Genomic DNA, 8871 nt, shown 5'->3' on the forward strand with positions numbered 1-8871 from the left:
TTCTTTGAACATTTTGGTGACCAATCTCTGATACATTTCCCCTACGTTTTTGAGCCCGAAAGGCATCACCTTATAGCAATACCTCCCTTGGTGGGTGATAAAAGTTGTCTTTTCTTGGTCCTCTTCGACCATCATGATCTGGTTGTAGCCGGAGTATGCATCTAAGAAGCTTAGCAGTTCATGTCTTGCCGTGGCGTCGATCAACTGGTCGATGTGGGGTAACGGGAATGAATCTTTTGGACACGCCTTGTTAAGGTCGGTGAAATCTACGCACATTCTCCATTTCCCGTTTTTCTTTTTGACCATGACGACGTTGGCGACCCATTGGGGGTATTTTGCTTCTCTGATGGACCCGTTGGTCAGTAGCTTATCTACTTCTTCACTGACCGCCTCGTTGATTGCAGCGTTGAACTTTCTTCTGAATTGCCGTACGGGCGGATACAGCGGGTCGACGTTCAGCTTGTGGGTGGCGATGTCTTTCGGGATCCCCAGCATATCTGAATGAGAAAAGGCAAAATTCCCGGTACTTACTTGGATCGCAGAGGCTGTGCCCGATGTAGGCTTTCTTTGTGTGGTTGGTGACGTCCAGTTGGACTGGGTCGAGATCCTCGACCGTCGCTTTGCAGGCTTCTACGACGTCGGGATCTTCGATGACTTCCATTGTCGGGTTGACCTTAGTCCCCGACATGGCTGATTGTTATGCCTCCGCACTTGTTCCCTCCAACTGTTTGGTGTGGGCGCAGTCTTGAGCGACTCGATAACATTCTCGTGCGGTGCGCGGCTCGCCCCGAATGCTAAACATTCCCTATGGGGTGGGGAACTTGATTACTTGGTAGAAGCTTGAAGGGACTGCTCGCATGGCGTGTATCCAAGGGCTTCCTATGATGGCGTTGTAGGCTGTCTCCTGGTTCATAACGTGGAAAGTGGTTTCCAGCGTGACTCCCCCTACCAAAACCGGCAATGATATCTCCCCGGAGGTTCGTTCCAAGTCGGCATCGGACTTATCGAAGATGATACTCTCTTCGAAGTCGTCATACCGTTCATGGGCGATAGTTCGTTTCAGTTTGTGCGTGGTGGTGAACTTTACGTGGTTGATTATTGAATCATCTCCACCTCCGACGATCATGTTTATGGTGCGTGTTGGCGAAGGTGGTCTCGGCGGCCCTTGGGGTTGTTCCCGCCCTCGTGAGAAGTTGGTCTTTCCCTTATCGCTAAGTAGCTCCCTCAGGTGTCCTTGGTTCAGCATCCTGACTACTTCTTGTCGTAGACCTATGCTGTGTTCGGTTTTGTGTCCTATTTCCTGATGGAACTCGCACAGGACGTTCGATCTCCTTGTTGTAGGATCTAACTTCATTTTCTGCGGCCATTGCACCTTGGTGCCCAGTTTCTCCAGTGCGTACACTATTTCTGAGGGAGACACGCAAATGTTATGGGCAGATAATAAAGGGGGCATACCTTTTTCGTTCCGGAGTGGAACGACATGTCGTTGCAATGCCTCTATGTGCCTCGGCGGTGGTGGATGGGAGGATCTAACGTAGGGCCGATGCCTTTCTTTGTTGAAGCACGGGAGCTGTTCCCGTCGCCCGTCGTTGCGTCGATCCCTTCTTGTTTCTGATTGTATCGTCGTTAGCCGTTGGGTCAGTCCATTGAGGTCGTCCTCATCCGCTCGTACTTCGGCACAGTAGGCGTTGTGGATCTCTTCCCATGTGGTGGGGGGATATTTCATGAGTCGGCTCAGTAGCTTTTTGGTCGCCCTTGAACCATCTCTGTTCAGCCCGTTTTGGAAGGCTGCGACAGCCATGTCTTCCGATACATTTGGTAGGCTCATCCTTACCCTGTTGAACCTGGCCAGGAAGTCCCCGAGTCCCTCTCCTATGGTTTGCCTGACGGAGAAGATATCGTTGACCCTGGCCTCTGCTTTCTTTGCTCCTGCATGGGTGGTGACGAACTTATCCGCCATTTCTTCGAATGTTGATATTGTCCTAGCTGGCAGCTGAGAGTACCATGTTAGGGCTCCCCCTGTCAATGTTTCTGCGAACTTTTTCAGCAATACGGATGGTACTTGTTCTTTTGACAAATCGTTGCCCTTCACAGCGGTCACATAGTGGATCAGGTGGTCCTCGGGATCCGTAGTCCCGTCATATATTCTCAAGTAAGGTGGCATCTTGAAGGTTTTTGGGATCGGATGAGGGGCAGCCTCTTCGCTGTACGGCTGTTTGACGAATCTTCCTACGTCGCGTTTTGGTAGTAACTTAGGAGCACCGGGAATTTTGTCCACTCTTTCCTGATGCTCTTTCATTTGATCTCGAAGTGCCTTGTTCTCATTCTCCATTTCTTCCATCTTTTTTAAGGATGGCTTCGAGTGCACCATCGTTGGCCTGGACATCGACATGAGTGTTGCTTGCTCGTACAGCGCCAAGTTCACCGGTGGCAGTAGTGACGTCTGCTGCCGGTGAGTCCCTGGTGTTGCCTTGAGGCGATTTCTCGAGCAAACTTCTTAGAGTGTTTGTCAACCACTCTTCCAGTAGCTTCTTGACTACCGGGGGTGTTTCTTTGGCGGCCGATGTAGAAGCCCCTTTCTCGTGCATAATCGTTAAGTCTTCAAGTGAAGAGGGTGAGATCTCCGCATCTGGTGCACTACCAGGTGTTGCGCCTATGATGTTTTCTCTACCGGCCTCGTTGAGAGGGCCGATGAGATTGGTTGCTACATCTGCTATTGTTTTCATCCGTGCTTCTCTTTCTGCCATCGTTCGGTTTCTGAGGAGTACGAAGAACGGTGACCGTTGTTTTTTGATATCCTAGGTATGAACTATGGTTTCGATTGCCGAAATCCCACAGACGGCGCCAAATTGTTTGGCTCAAAAAGTTACTAATTACTTTGTAAGCGAAAACAATCAAAATGAATCAAAGGTAAATCGTAATCGAATATAATTAGACTAGAAATATGTATTATGCTTTGCAACAACTTGGATATTCGAGAGAGAAAGGAGTGCTTGTTTAGAGAGAGAAAGAAAAAGACAGAGAGAGAAAAAGAGTTTTTTTTTATTCAAAGATCAGATCCCCTTTACAGCATTGGGATTCTCCTTTATATAACAAGAGAACCCCCTCAAAAATAATAAAATAATACAGGGAGAGGTCACGTGCTTTCGAGGAGACGACGAGATCTAAGGGCACGTTTTCGCGCCGACATTCTTAGGTCGTACCCTCACTTCGACTATTGCTTAGTCGTGGGTCGTTGCTACCATAGTGGGCAGAATTTGACCCCATACAGTTACCTCTATTAATATTGTATGTCTTTTCTTCTCTTTCTTTCGTGTTTACAATTTAATTTGAGTTCCACATTGCCTTGTTTAAATAGATTTGGCCATCCATTGATTTCTCCACCCAATGCAAATTAAAGATTCAATATTTTGGAAAATATATATTCCATTTTCTTATAGCTAACTGACTTAATAAGGTAAGAATATGTATTAATTAACCATAGTTAATTGGGTAATATGTGTATGCAAACACATGATGTTGTATAAATACGCAATGCAAATAATTTTTCACCCGATAAAAAGTGTTAGTTGTTATAAATAGAATTGTATTTATGGTGAATGTCTATATTTAGAGAGATTCTAAGGTTCATTGCTTGGTGGCTAAGTCACCCTCTCCCTATAAATAAAGGGTTCTATTCCATTGTAATTCATCCCATAAAAATTCAATAAGAATTTCCCCTCTCTCTTTCTCTGCAATATTGCTCTTGTTCTTTTATTGTTTTATAACACGTTATCAGCACGAGACTCTAATCAATTGAGTAGAAGCTTTGGGATTGAGCATAATGATTGTCAATTGTTCCATGAACTTCCTTCATGATTAAATTCTGAATTTAAGGTAAGTATCTTACTTTATTTTTCTCTTTCAGATTCTTGACATTCTATAATTTGATTTTAAATACAAGCAAAGACAATAAATCTTGATTTAACTCTAATGGAGTTTGAAAGAATTTATAATCACCAAAAGTGGTAAAATTTCTATGTCTTGCCATGATCAAATTAAGGTATGATTGTGGGCAAAGAATTGAAAATCCGTCCCATTGAATTTGCTCAATTCTCATTCCCTTAAGAGAATGTGATAGCAATATGTAATAAGTCTGAAAGAAGACAAAATTATTACCATAAAGGTATCGATGGATGTGGGCAAAGAATTGAAAATCAGTCCCATTGAATTTGCTCAATTCTCATTCCCTTAAGAGAATGTGATAGCAATATGTAATAAGTCTGAAAGAAGACAAAATTATTACCATAAAGGTATCAATGGATGTGGACGTGGTAATAGACGAAATTATAATCGTCATTATCGTGGTAATGAGATTAATAAGGATTCTCAAAATAAGCCTTCACTCTATGAAGTTAATGTTTGTCATCGACTTGACATAAGATTTCGTAAAGCACATACAGATGACTATGGTCAATTCATGATGTGAATGTGACAACGTCTGATTTATGAATACATATTCATTCTTGGAAGAATATGAACGTGCTAGTGGTAGTGAATATACCACGCGCTTACCTCTAGAAGGAGGTTTGAGATGATATAAGAAAATAATGTCATTATTATGGCATGAATGGTCATTGGTCACGTACCTATTGTACGCTAAAATATTTTGGTAATGTGATTATTAAAGAATAATATTAATGCAAGAAACATATCTTACATATAATTTTAACCATAACCAAAATGGTATAACTTTCTCTTTAAAAGAGATATTCACTGTCACGACCCAAACTGGAGGGCCATGACTAGCACCCGGCCATACTTACCGTGCACCAACATACATTTTATCTAACCTTCTTTATTATCTTTTAGGGCTAACGAGATCAATATAAATGGTAGACATGGGTCGTGGACAACCAACAATAAAATATGATGGCATGAACATACATAATATGGGATGACTAGACAATCAAGAAACTATATATAAGGTACGAGCTACCACGCTACCATGAGAGACTATACAACAAAAACCAGCCGACAAGGCCTAACAAACTATACATGAGTCGACACCTGTCTATGAGCCTCTAAAGGAACATAAGTGTTGCAACATAGCCGGAACAGGGCCCCGACATACCCATAATGTCTATAACAAAAATGCACACCAGGACCACGGCAAGTCCGAAGAAGGGATCTCGCCAATCACCACTGAACTGGACAGCCTACTATGGTGGGGGAGCTGTGCCTGCCTGTCTATCAGAACCTGCAGCACGACATGCAGCGTCCACAAATAAAAGGACGTCAGTACGAATAAAGTACTGAGTATGTAAGGCAGGGAACCATAAGTACGAACAGTAATATAAGCAGGGATAGAGAATAAACAACCTGTAACATCTGGGTACCTCTGAGGGCTACTGACATGAAATGCGTGATACATATGTATATATACATAAACTTTTAAAACATACGCCTCTGTGGGCATCATCATCATCATATCGTACCTGGCCGTAATAGGCTCGGTAAAAACGTACCCGGCCATCATAAGGCTCGGTAGAATCATACCCGGCCACATGGAGCTCGGTAAAACCCAACTGATAAGTGGTTGCACAATAGGTGCCATACCCGGCCGACTATAGCGCGGCTCGGTAGAGTAAAATAGATACATATATATAATGCATGCTCGACTCAGGGAATCACGTTCTAAACCTTTTGGAGTGACATAAGGCCGGTATCCTCTGTACACGTTATTAGGACTAACTCTTCACCATGAACCTTATAAGAATCAGGAAGTACCAACAACATTGATAACATAAGAATAAGAGAAGCAACATCAACATCAATCATTCCATAAGAGGGGAAACAATATAAGTACTGCTAGCTTCTAAGAGTAGAGTATCTTTGGAAGCTCGTTCATTACATTATGTACAATCGGAGTCGTGCAAAAGAAGGAAAGGGATAGCCTCACATACCTTGTATATACTTCCCCAATCTCAAGCTATGAAATTTTCACGACTCCTTAGTCTACAATAAGAGAAACGATACTATAGTTATCATTCAAGCGTCATAACTATTATGTATCGATCACAACCTATTTTACGATAAAACGGACAACAGCTTCCCTATATATATGACTTCACACAATTCCAAACAATCACCAAACAGCCTAAACAACATCAATAATAATCATATTGAGCCTCCCAAAACAGTCCACGCACAACCTAATCACTTCATACATACGACGGCCACCGTAGTCGTGTCAAACGACCCGGAAATGTTACGAAGAACTACCAGCCCACAACCCTACATATATATGGTGTTTCTCCACGCCCTTCCTCCTCCAAAACTCCATAAAACAGTAGTAAAACACGCAGCCCAACAGCAACACAAAACAGTCCGCTACAAGTGTATAACTCGAACTCACGGCTTCCGATTAGCATCCCGTGAGTTCTTACATGTATAGAACGAATTACCATGAATTCACAGCAGAATAAATGTATGAAAGATAGCAGTAAACTCACCTTAATTGTTGGATAACTCAGCCCTTATCTTGGTTCTTCAAACTCTAGGGTTTACCCCCAATTTGAACTTGAAAGAGAGGGAAAATCAATTAGGGTTTGTGGATAATTTTTGGGAGGAAGTTTGTAGGGGTTTAGGTATGGTTATTTGTGAAATATAATGAGGGATATATTGCAGGAGATAAGCCTTTTAATGGGCTCTTTGTCTGACCCGAAATTGCCTCTTTTTGGGCTATCATTTAACCAAGTAGGTGACCCACCTACTTGTCACCTAGCAGCTTGTGCAGTCTTGCAAAAATGTCTATATCTCTCTACTCCAATGTCGTATTGATAAACGGTTTAATGCGTTGGAAACTAGACTCATAGATCTTCAATTTGGTGGGCAGATCACCCCGTAATTCCAAGTATATTGGTAGAAAAGCTTAATAACATTTGACCTAAAGTTTAAGTAAAACTATGAACCTAAGTTGCAACAACTCCTGTCGACTTTTGTTTCATAACTCGTTTGACTTCAAGACTATGATACGAATATTTTATGATTCATATACCTTAAAATAAGACCTCTTGATAGTATTAAGCACCCCTAGGTTTACCCAAAAATACGGCTGACAACATCCTTGATTCATTTAACTTCTAATACTTGTTAACCACCCTTATACACCTTTGTATCCTTTAATACCAATAGGATTAACGTCTTATCATCTTAAAGATAATATCTTCATGGATTTACGTCGACGACCTTATGGCATGAACTAACGTATGTGAATATGGGTTGTAACATTCACCATATGGACGTTGATGAATATGTGGTAGTACAAAATTAATTGAGAGCTCTAGAAGAGCCAATTATACTATTTTGGAGAAAATTGATTATCAATAAGACGTTGTGTTGTAGTAAGTCTCAAAGAAACTTATTGAGTTTCTAAAGTATTCGCAAAAGCGGTTGGTCATACTGAGACTATAAATAAAGGAAAGATTTAATATCTTCTATTACTACAACTTGTAGCGGGGTAATATGTATGTGAAAAGCTACCTGCTTTATTCTCCAGTTTGTACTACACAAACAAAAGAATGCCACAATAAAGAGAAGTTTATTGATATAAAAACCCATATCATAATAAACTTGGAGTTTATTTATAATTGCGCACGTCATGGTGTAAATCTGAAGTTTATCAATATTGATAATTTATTCAGTTGACATAATTGGTTTACCCATATCAATTTAAGTATGATGTGCAAAAATAAAAGAGAATTCACATGGGTAAATATTAAAGAACTAGAAAGTTCTTTACGAATTTTCTTATATTGTCTGTTCTCATTAATTAATATACCAACTAAAATTGGGATTGAATCCCATGAATGCTGGAAATATCAAAGGTGAATATGAGCCCATTAACCTGCCATGTATACCACATAAGATGCATCTATGAGATGGTTACATGTGCGGTTATTAATAACTCGCAACATGGTATTTTGCGAGATAACTTGCTCAATAATTTAATTTCGAGCATAATTTCCAGATTTTCTATTCAAAAAGTTCATCTTGATAAGTTGGTTTACATCACAGTTGGTTTAGCAAAATGAGCTATTAAGTGCCTCTACTTAATAGCTAAACAATTGCTTATGAGAACAAAGTTACCTATATCAGTTTGATATACGTTATATACCAAGGTATATTATTTTCTCCCCTCACAAGTGGTTGAGGGTCAGGAACCAAATAATTCCATCATATTATTATTGAAGTGTGGTGTATATTTTGATTAACACCATAACGCACAAAGGTGGATTCTCAAAGTTGAGGTAACAAGTTAGTTTTTCTAACATGAGGAGGAGACATGATAAACAATTGAGAAAAAGTTACGTGGAATGAATTATCATTTGTACATCTAGATCCTCGAATAAGATAATATGAACTTGAAGTTCATAAAAGATAATTCATTTGCAATATATTGCAAAGCATGCCAGACGCATTTGCTGGCCCAAAGAAAGTAACTATATTCTCATTGCAAATGCTCCCATTAAGTCCTAGAAGGACAAAGTCTATGGTACGCTTGAAGCGTATAGACAAATCGGTTTCAAATAAACTTCTTGATAAAGAAGATGAGCAAATGATCTAAATGATCATAACAAAGGAGGCAAGTGATCTAGAAGATCACATGACATAACACTTCATAAAATCTCAGGAGAGATCCAGGTACCTGAAAATATAAATGAAGAGATCTCTATGTTATGTCTTTATGAAAAAAAGGAGGTTGGAACCAATATAAAATATTCGTCGATGACATCTATGAAAGCCCTAAGTATAGATGTGAATTTTAAGTCTGTCGAATACAGACACAAATATTGGCCAAATAGAAGAGACACAATTCAAATAGAACTG

Source organism: Nicotiana attenuata, chromosome 10 (genome assembly GCF_001879085.1).
Source record: "Nicotiana attenuata strain UT chromosome 10, NIATTr2, whole genome shotgun sequence".
Classification (NCBI taxonomy): Eukaryota; Viridiplantae; Streptophyta; class Magnoliopsida; order Solanales; family Solanaceae; genus Nicotiana; species Nicotiana attenuata.